Here is an 11,065-nt window from a genome sequence, read left to right on the forward strand (position 1 = left end):
AACTAGAACATAACTAGAACAGAACTAGAACAGAACTAGAACAGAACTAGAACAGAACTAGAACAGAACTAGAACTGAACTAGAACAGAACTAGAACAGAACTAGAACAGAACTAGAACAGAACAGAACTAGAACAGAACTAGAACAGAACTAGAACAGAACTAGAACAGAACTAGAACAGAACTAGAACAGAACTAGAACAGAACTAGAACAGAACTAGAACAGAACTAGAACAGAACTAGAACAGAACTAGAACAGAACTAGAACAGAACTAGAACAGAACTAGAACAGAACTAGAACAGAACTAGAACAGAACTAGAACTGAACTAGAACAGAACTAGAACAGAACTAAAATAGAACTAGAACAGAACTAGAACAGAACTAGAATAGAACTAGAACAGAACTAGAACAGAACTAGAACTGAACTAGAACAGAACTAGAACAGAACTAGAACAGAACTAGAACAGAACTAGAACAGACTAGAACAGAACTAGAACAGAACTAGAACAGAACTAGAACAGAACTAGAACAGAACTAGAACAGAACTAGAACAGAACTAGAACAGAACTAGAACAGAACTAGAACAGAACTAGAACAGAACTAAATAGAACTAGAACAGAACTAGAACAGAACTAGAACAGAACTAGAACAAAACTAGAACAGAACTAGAACAGAACTACAACAGAACTAGAACAGAACTAGAACAGAACTAGAACAGAACTAGACAGAACTAGAACAGAACTAGAACAGAACTAGAACAGAACTAGAACAGAACTAGAACAGAACTAGAACAGAACTAGAACAGAACTAGAACAGAACTAGAACAGAACTAGAACAGAACTAGAACAGAACTAGAACAGAACTAGAACAGAACTAGAACACTAGAACAGAACTAGAACAGAACTAGAACAGAACTAGAACAGAACTAGAACAGAACTAGAACAGAACTAGAACAGAACTAGAACAGAACTAGAACAGAACTAGAACAGAACTAGAACAGAACTAGAACAGAACTAGAACAGAACTAGAACTAGAACAGAAAGAACTAGAACAGAACTAGAGAACAGAACTAGAACAGAACTAGAACAGAACTAGAACAGAACTAGAACAGAACTAGAACAGAACTAGAACAGAACTAGAACAGAACTAGAACAGAACTAGAACAGAACTAGAACAGAACTAGAACAGAACTAGAACAGAACTAGAACAGAACTAGAACAGAACTAGAACAGAACTAGAACAGAACTAGAACAGAACTAGAACAGAACTAGAACAGAACTAGAACAGAACTAGACAGAACTAGAACAGAACTAGAACAGAACTAGAACAGAACTAGAACAGAACTAGAACAGAACTAGAACAGAACTAGAACAGAACTAGAACAGAACTAGAACAGAACTAGAACAGAACTAGAACAGAACTAGAACAGAACTAGAACAGAACTAGAAACAGAACTAGAACAGAACTAGAACAGAACTAGAACAGAACTAGAACAGAACTAGAACAGAACTAGAACAGAACTAGAACAGAACTAGAACAGAACTAGAACAGAACTAGAACAGAACTAGAACAGAACTAGAACAGAACTAGAACAGAACTAAAAGAACTACAGAACTAGAATAGAACTAGAATAGAACTAGAACAGAACTAGAACCAGAACAGAACTAGAACAGAACCTAGAACAGAACTAGAACAGAACTAGAACAGAACTAGAACAGAACTAGACAGAACTAGACAGAACTAGAACAGAACTAGAACAGAACTAGAACAGAACTAAAACAGAACTAGAACTAGAACAGAACTAGAACAGAACAGAACTAGAACAGTAGGAACATAATAGAACAGAACTAGAACAGAACTAGAACAGAACTAGAACAGAACTAGAACAGAACTAGAACAGAACTAGAACTAGAACAGAACTAGAACAGAACTAGAATAGAACTAGAACTGAATTAGAACTGAACTACAACGAAACTACAACTGAACCAGAACTGAATATAGAATATAGTTATAGACAATAGTCTTGTCTATAGTTTATAGTGTAGAGTCTATTCGGAACTATGTACCAATCTATAGTTAGAGCTATATACCATTCTATAGTCACGACTATAGACCAATCTATAGCCAGAACTGACTATAGTCAGAACTGTAGTCCAGACTTTAGTCAGAACTATAGAACAGTCTATAGTCTATATAGATTATAGCCTTTAGAATATAATAGACTCAGGACTTTACAAAATATATATGTAATTTAAGAACCCCTGATTTCAGCACAATAAAGATAACAGACTTAAGTTAGCTTAACTAAGTAAAACATTTCTCTATTTTATATCAAAAGTTATCATAAGATTTCTGTTTTTAAAGCTCATACACAAAAAACCATAATTTACTTTACCCAGAAATACAAAAAGCTACGAAATATACAAATATTTTGACATTAAAATTACGCAAAAAATAAATCACTAAAAATAACATAAAAATATTTCACATTTATTTTTCACTACCAATAAGGAACAGAAACTCAGTTTGTGACAAGCTTAATGACAGTTAAATGACATACAAATGACAAACACGCCACTCGATATACCAACACAAACAGAAGAGAAAACTGGAAATTTATTATAGACAAACATTTCTGACAGTTCACATAAAAATTTACAAATGTAAAACTCTTGATAAATAATAAATATTATTTTTCTTCCAAAAATTTAACAACATTTTTCTGTTTGTGTTTTGCAGGATAATTATTTCAAATAAATAACTAAAAACATATGATCTATTTGCTACGTACAATTGAAACAATTTACAACTTTAGTAATTAACTTAATTAGTCTTATATATGTGAGACAAAAAGTACTATATATCTTTAGATTTCTATTTAATTTTGTTGTCAAAAGAATAGACGAAGAAGAAGTAACAACAACGACAAAATAAATGTTTATTGTATTTTTGTGTAATCAGCTTAAATTACTTTCAAAACTCTAGTATTTTCATGCTGCAGTTTTTCCTCCTTGGGGGCTGGCAGGAATGAGCAAAATCAAGTGTAATTATCAAGTATTTAACAAGTGTTACTGTTGACATTCTTAGGAAAGTGAATTAATTATATAGAAGGAGACATTTTCTTTTTTTCCTTTTGACTATTTTGCTATTTTATTTTCTTTTTAGTAAATTAATTTTTTGCAATTAAAATAAATGCTGTAGTCTAAGGTCCGTACCAAAAGACCATAGAAAAGTCTATAGTCAGGACTATAGACAAGTCCACAGTCCAGACTATAGACAAGTCAAGACAAGTCTACAGTCATGACTATAGACAAGACTATAGTCAGTACTATAGACTAGTCTATAGTCAGGACTATAGACCAGTCTATAGTCACGGCATTAGACCAGTCAGGACTTTAGACCAGTCTATAGTCAGGACTATAGGCCCGTCTATAGTCTGAACTATGGACACGTCTATAGTCAGGAGTATAGACAAGTCTATAGTCTGGACTATGGACAAGTCTATAGTCTGGAGTATAGACAAGTCTATAGTCTGGAGTATAGACAAGTCTATAGTCTGGAGTATAGACAAGTCTATAGTCTGGAGTATAGACAAGTCTATAGTCTGGAGTATAGACAAGTCCATAGTCTGGAGTATAGACAAGTCTATAGTCTGGGGTATAGAAAAGTCTATAGTCTGGAGTATAGACAAGTCTATAGACAAATCTATAGTCTGAAGTATAGACAAGTCTACAGTCTGGAGTATAGACAAGTCTATAGTCTGGAGTATTGACAAGTCTACAGTCTGGAGTATAGACAAGTCTATAGTCTGGAGTATAAACAAGTCTATAGTCTGGAGTATAGACAAGTCTATAGTCTGGAGTATAGACAAGTCTATACTCTGGAGTATAGACAAGTCTATAGTCTGGAGTATAGACAAGTCTATAGTCTGAAGTATAGATAAATCTATAGTCTGGAGTATAGACAAGTCTATAGTCTGCAGTATAGACAAGTCTATAGTCTGGAGTATAGACAAATCTATAGTCTGGAGTATAGACAAGTCTATAGTCTGGAGTACAGAGAAGTCTATAGTCTGGAGTATAGACAAGTCTATAGTCTGGAGTATAGATAAGTCTATAGTCTGGAGTATAGACAAGTCTATAGTCTGGAGTATAGCCAAGTCTACAGTCTGGAGTATAGACAAGTCTATAGTCTGGAGTATAGACAAGTCTATAGTCTGGAGTATAAACAAGTCCATAGTCTGGAGTATAGACAAGTCTATAGTCTGGGGTATAGAAAAGTCTATAGTCTGGAGTATAGACAAGTCTATAGTCTGGAGTATAGACAAGTCTATAGTCTGGAGTATTGACAAGTCTATAGTCTGGAGTATAGACAAGTCTATAGTCTGGAGTATTGACAAGTCTATAGTCTGGAGTATAGACAAGTCTATAGTCTGGAGTATTGACAAGTCTATAGTCTGGAGTATAGACAAGTCTATAGTCTGGAGTATAGACAAGTCTATAGTCTGGAGTATAGACAAGTCTATAGTCTGGGGTATAGAAAAGTCTATAGTCTGGAGTATAGACAAGTCTATAGACAAATCTATAGTCTGAAGTATAGACAAGTCTACAGTCTGGAGTATAGACAAGTCTATAGTCTGGAGTATTGACAAGTCTACAGTCTGGAGTATAGACAAGTCTATAGTCTGGAGTATAAACAAGTCTATAGTCTGGAGTATAGACAAGTCTATAGTCTGGAGTATAGACAAGTCTATACTCTGGAGTATAGACAAGTCTATAGTCTGGAGTATAGACAAGTCTATAGTCTGGAGTATAGACAAGTCTATAGTCTGGAGTATTGACAAGTCTACAGTCTGGAGTATAAACAAGTCTATAGTCTGGAGTATAAACAAGTCTATAGTCTGGAGTATAGACAAGTCTATAGTCTGGAGTATAGACAAGTCTATAGTCTGGAGTATAGACAAGTCTATAGTCTGGAGTATAGACAAGTCTTTAGTCTGGAGTATAGACAAGTCTATAGTCTGGAGTATAGATAAATCTATAGTCTGGAGTATAGACAAGTCTATAGTCTGGAGTATAGACAAGTCTATAGTCTGGAGTATAGACAAATCTATAGTCTGGAGTATAGACAAGTCTATAGTCTGGAGTACAGACAAGTCTATAGTCTGGAGTATAGACAAATCTATAGTCTGGAGTATAGATAAGTCTATAGTCTGGAGTATAGACAAGTCTATAGTCTGGAGTATAGACAAGTCTATAGTCTGGAGTATTGACAAGTCTACAGTCTGGAGTATAGACAAGTCTATAGTCTGGAGTATAAACAAGTCTATAGTCTGGAGTATAGACAAGTCTATAGTCTGGAGTATAGACAAGTCTATACTCTGGAGTATAGACAAGTCTATAGTCTGGAGTATAGACAAGTCTATAGTCTGGAGTATAGATAAATCTATAGTCTGGAGTAAAGACAAGTCTATAGTCTGGAGTATAGACAAGTCTATAGTCTGGAGTATAGACAAGTCTATAGTCTGGAGTATAGACAAGTCTATAGTCTGGAGTATAGACAAGTCTATAGTCTGGAGTATAGACAAGTCTATAGTCTGGAGTATAAACAAGTCTATAGTCTGGAGTATAGACAAGTCTATAGTCTGGAGTATAGACAAGTCTATAGTCTGGAGTATAGACAAGTCTATAGTCTGGAGTATAGACAAGTCTATAGTCTGGAGTATAGACAAGTCTATAGTCTGGAGTATAGACAAGTCTATAGTCTGGAGTAAAGACAATTCTATAGTCTGGAGTATAGACAAGTCTATAGTCTGGAGTGTAGACAAATCTATAGTCTGGAGTATAGACAAGTCTATAGTCTGGAGTACAGACAAGTCTATAGTCTGGAGTATGGACAAGTCTATAGTCTGGAGTATAGACAAGTCTATACTCTGGAGTATAGACAAGTCTATAGTCTGGAGTATAGACAAGTCTATAGTCTGGAGTATAGATAAATCTATAGTCTGGAGTATAGACAAATCTATAGTCTGGAGTATAGACAAGTCTATAGTCTGGACTACAGACAAGTCTATAGTCTGGAGTATAGACAAGTCTATAGTCTGGAGCATAGATAAGTCTATAGTCTGGAGTATAGACAAGTCTATAGTCTGGAGTATAGATAAGTCTCTAGTCTGGAGTATAGACAAGTCTATAGTCTGGAGTATAGCCAAGTCTATAGTCTGGAGTATAGACAAGTCTATAGTCTGGAGTACAGACAAGTCTATAGTCTGGAGTATAGACAAGTCTATAGTCTGGAGTATAGATAAGTCTATAATCTGGAGTATAGACAAGTCTATAGTCTGGAGTATAGACAAGTCTATAGTCTGGAGTATAGACAAGTCTATAATCTGGAGTATAGACAAGTCTATAATTTGGAGTATGTCTATAGTCCAGACTACAGACTTGTCTATAGCCCTGATTATAGACATGTCCATAGTCCAGACTATAGACTGGTCTATACTCCAGACTATAGACTTGTCTATACTTCAGACTAGAGACTTGTCTATACTCCAGACCTGACTTCAGACTAGTCTATTGTCCTGAACTTAGACTAGACTTTAGTCTATAGTCCTCACTACAGACTAGTGTATAGTCCTCACTACAGACTAGTCTATAGCCTTGACTACAGACTAGTCTATAGTCCTGACTATAGTCTTGACTATAAATTATTATTAATAATTTATAGTGACTATAAATTATTATTAATAATAAATGTAATTATTTTAATTTAATATTCGTTACACCAAAAAGCAAGCAAATAAATTTTCTCTAATTTTAAAGCAAATTAATATTTAAATTTTCGACCGACATTTTGTAAACCAAACATTTCAATTTATAATACTCCAATATAGTAGTTCGAGGCAAATAAGTAAGACATTTCTTGCATAGTATATGGGGTATAAATTTAAATTCTTGTATAAATTTTTGTTTATTCTTCTTCTTACTTTTATATAATTTAGTCTATTTTTATTATTTCTTTTTAGTATTTTTCATTTATTTCTGTAGACCATAACAATAAATCATATGAGTATTTTATGCATTCCACAACAAAAAAAAAAATAAAAAGAAAACGAAGAATTTTTTGTCCTTTTTATAATATTTTTCCAACACTAGTTTGTTGTCCTTTTTTTTGTTTAATAGAAAAAATTCAATTCATGGTTTATTATGAAAGGCCATGTGAACTTTTGTTTACCCTTGAAATATCACAGAAGTTGGATTTTATTTCATTATTTTGGGGCCAATCATATAAATCGATTAAATCAATTGATTGTTTGTGCGATTTGTATCTTCTTTGAATATAAATTGTTTTAAAAAGGGACCAAAATAGTGGAGAAAGCTACATTTTGTAACTTCAATTAATATATTTGTTATTACAACTAAATATATATTAGTAAGACTATAAAATAAGCTAATATATACTGTAGAGCCGTCTGCGGTCTAAACAATATACCAGTCTAATGTCTAAACTAAAACCAGTCTAAAGTCCAAACTATGAACCAGTCTACTATTTAAACTATAGCCTAAGGTATAGGCTGGTCTATAGTCTGAACTATAGACAAACCACAAGTCTGAATTAAAGACTAGTCTATAGTCTGAATTATAGACTCGTCATTAGTCTCAGTTCCATTTCTCTTCTAGTTCAGGTCTATAATCTGAACTATAGACTGATCTATTATCTGAACTACAGACTGTCTTGTCTGAACTATAGAATAGTCGTAGTTCAGTTCTAGTTTAGTTCTAGTTCAGTTCTAGTTCAGTTCTAGTTCAGTTCTAGTTCAGTTCTAGTTCAGTTCTAGTTCAGTTCTAGTTCAGTTCTAGTTCTAGTTCTAGTTCAGTTCTAGTTCAGTTCTAGTTAGTTCAGTTCTAGTTCAGTTCTAGTTCAGTTCAGTTCTAGTTCAGTTCTAGTTCAGTTCTAGTTCAGTTCTAGTTCAGTTCTAGTTCAGTTCTAGTTCAGTTCTAGTTCAGTTCTAGTTCAGTTCTAGTTCAGTTCTAGTTCAGTTCTAGTTCAGTTCTAGTTCAGTTCTAGTTCAGTTCTAGTTCAGTTCTAGTTCAGTTCTAGTTCAGTTCTAGTTCAGTTCTAGTTCAGTTCTAGTTCAGTTCTAGTTCAGTTCTAGTTCAGTTCTAGTTCAGTTCTAGTTCAGTTCTAGTTCAGTTCTAGTTCAGTTCTAGTTCAGTTCTAGTTCAGTTCTAGTTCAGTTCTAGTTCAGTTCTAGTTCAGTTCTAGTTCAGTTCTAGTTCAGTTCTAGTTCAGTTCAGTTCTAGTTCAGTTCTAGTTCAGTTCTAGTTCAGTTCTAGTTCAGTTCTAGTTCAGTTCTAGTTCAGTTCTAGTTCAGTTCTAGTTCAGTCTAGTTCAGTTCTAGTTCAGTTCTAGTTCAGTTCTAGTTCAGTTCTAGTTCAGTTCTAGTTCAGTTCTAGTTCAGTTCTAGTTCAGTTTAGTCAGTCTAGTTCAGTTCTAGTTCAGTTCTAGTTCAGTTCTAGTCAGTTCTAGTTCAGTTCTAGTTCAGTTCTAGTTCAGTTCTAGTTCAGTTCTAGTTCAGTTCTAGTTCAGTTCTAGTTCAGTTCTAGTTCAGTTCTAGTTCAGTTCTAGTTCAGTTCTAGTTCAGTTCTAGTTCAGTTCTAGTTCAGTTCTAGTTCAGTTCTAGTTCAGTTCTAGTTCAGTTCTAGTTCAGTTCTAGTTCAGTTCTAGTTCAGTTCTAGTTCAGTTCTAGTTCAGTTCTAGTTCAGTTCTAGTTCAGTTCTAGTTCAGTTCTAGTTCAGTTCTAGTTCAGTTCTAGTTCAGTTCTAGTTCAGTTCTAGTTCAGTTCTAGTTCAGTTCTAGTTCAGTTCTAGTTCAGTTCTAGTCAGTTCTAGTTCAGTTCTAGTTCAGTTCTAGTTCAGTTCTAGTTCAGTTCTAGTTCAGTTCTAGTTCAGTTCTAGTTCTCAGTTCTAGTTCAGTTCTAGTTCAGTTCTAGTTCAGTTCTAGTTCAGTTCTAGTTCAGTCTAGTTCAGTCTAGTTCAGTTCTAGTTCAGTTCTAGTTCAGTTCTAGTTCAGTTCTAGTTCAGTTCTAGTTCAGTTCTAGTTCAGTTCTAGTTCAGTTCTAGTTCAGTTCTAGTTCAGTTCTAGTTCAGTTCTAGTTCAGTTCTAGTTCAGTTCTAGTTCAGTTCTAGTTCAGTTCTAGTTCAGTTCTAGTTCAGTTCTAGTTCAGTTCCAGTTCAGTTCCAGTTCAGTTGTAGTTCAGTTGAAGTTCAGTTCTAGTTCAGTTCTAGTTCAGTTCTAGTTCAGTTCAGTTCAGTTCTAATTCAGTTCTAATATATAGATATAAAGAATAGCCAGAACAATAGACAATTTTAGTCTGAACTATGGTCTAACCTATAGCCTAAACATGGATCTATAATCCGATCTGTTGACTAGTTTATTGTCGCAACTATGAGTGATATAACAGTTTTGCGAACTGAACTTGATACCTTGCTAGTCATGCAGCGATTTATAACGAGAATAGGGTCTTCTCACCGTTACATATTTATAACGTATTTAATTATTTAAAACCTTTTAATTAATTTTCTTTCACATAAACAATTTAAAATTAATTAGGCTTAAACAAAATACTAAAGCACGTAATATTATGTAATCAAATACTCATTCCCATAACGTAAGTTAATGTAAACGTAACGTATGTTTTTTCATATTAAATATTCTTATTTAAAATCTGAAAAAAGAACAAAAAGGTGCTGAATGATTATACCTTGGAGGTAGGAAAAAGCCAATGATGGATTTACATTTTATATGTTTTATTTATGAATAATTTTCTTTCTTTTTAAAAGAAACTCTCACATATGAATGTTAAACATGATTTGTCATGATATATATGTTTTATAAAAAATTCTTAGCCGATAAATAAATTCATTAAATTAATTCCAGACACATGATGTGTGTGTGTTTGTAAGTGTATAAACACACGTATTTTTGCCATCAGAATTTTAACTCCAATATGTAATACAATTTTTATACATTTTTAAGAAACAGTTTTTATGTCGTTTAGTCATTCTTATTTTTTCAACACATTTCATTACTTCTTGTCTTTACAATTTCAGTTCAAGTCAGTGTTTTTGTTTTTATCTTATTTGTTAGAATGTCGTCTTTCAGTATTCTTTTGTGTCTCATCAGGTGACATTTTGAATTATGGTTTTATTGTTTTTAGCAAACTGACTATAGACATCAGTTGGGGAATTACAAAAAAAATAAATATATATAAAAATGTTAAAGGAAAAATATTCCATAATTCTTATAAAATGTAAAATGAAGGATGAAATAAAATTACTACAGACATATAAATATTACAATAGATATTAGGGGCGTTTGTTTTACGAATAACTTTTTCCAAATTTCAAAGTAAAATTCAGACAAATAAAAGTCTTCTTTTAAACCCTTCATATTAACTGTGTATCATAAACAACCCATTTCTATTGTCCCCAAATATCCAGAATTAAAAAGTTTTCACACATAAAAATAACCTCCCTAAGTTTTTTATCTTTGTACAAATGTGTGATTTGGAATGTGTGAGAAATTTCGAAATGTACAAGATTTAAAATATATAAATTCTAACAAAACTTTCTATGAGTAAAATGATTGAATAATTTTAGGATTTTCAAAAGCTTTTTTCTTGAACAGGAATGAAATCTTTAAAGAAAGATAAATTACAAATGTACAAATGATTTTTTTGTGGGAAATATTAAAGTTTTATTAAATTTTGATATTTTAAAGGAATTCAGAAGAGAATAAAGGTCAGTAACGAGTCCTTATTCCAAAAAGAGTTCAGTTCTAGTACTAGTTCAGTTCTATTACAAGTACTAGTTCAGTTCTAGTTCATTCCTAGTTCAGTTCTAGTTCAGTTCTAATTCAGTTCTAGTTCAGTTCTAGTTCAGTTCTAGTTCAGTTCTAGTTCAGTTCTAGTTCAGTTCTAGTTCAGTTCTAGTTCAGTTCTAGTTCAGTTCTAGTTCAGTTCTAGTTCAGTTCTAGTTCAGTTCTAGTTCAGTTCTAGTTCTAG

This window comes from Lucilia sericata, unplaced genomic scaffold (assembly GCF_015586225.1).
Source record: "Lucilia sericata isolate MDLA Ls3-8-SP2 unplaced genomic scaffold, ASM1558622v1 Contig002251F_arrow, whole genome shotgun sequence".
NCBI lineage: Eukaryota > Metazoa > Arthropoda > Insecta > Diptera > Calliphoridae > Lucilia > Lucilia sericata.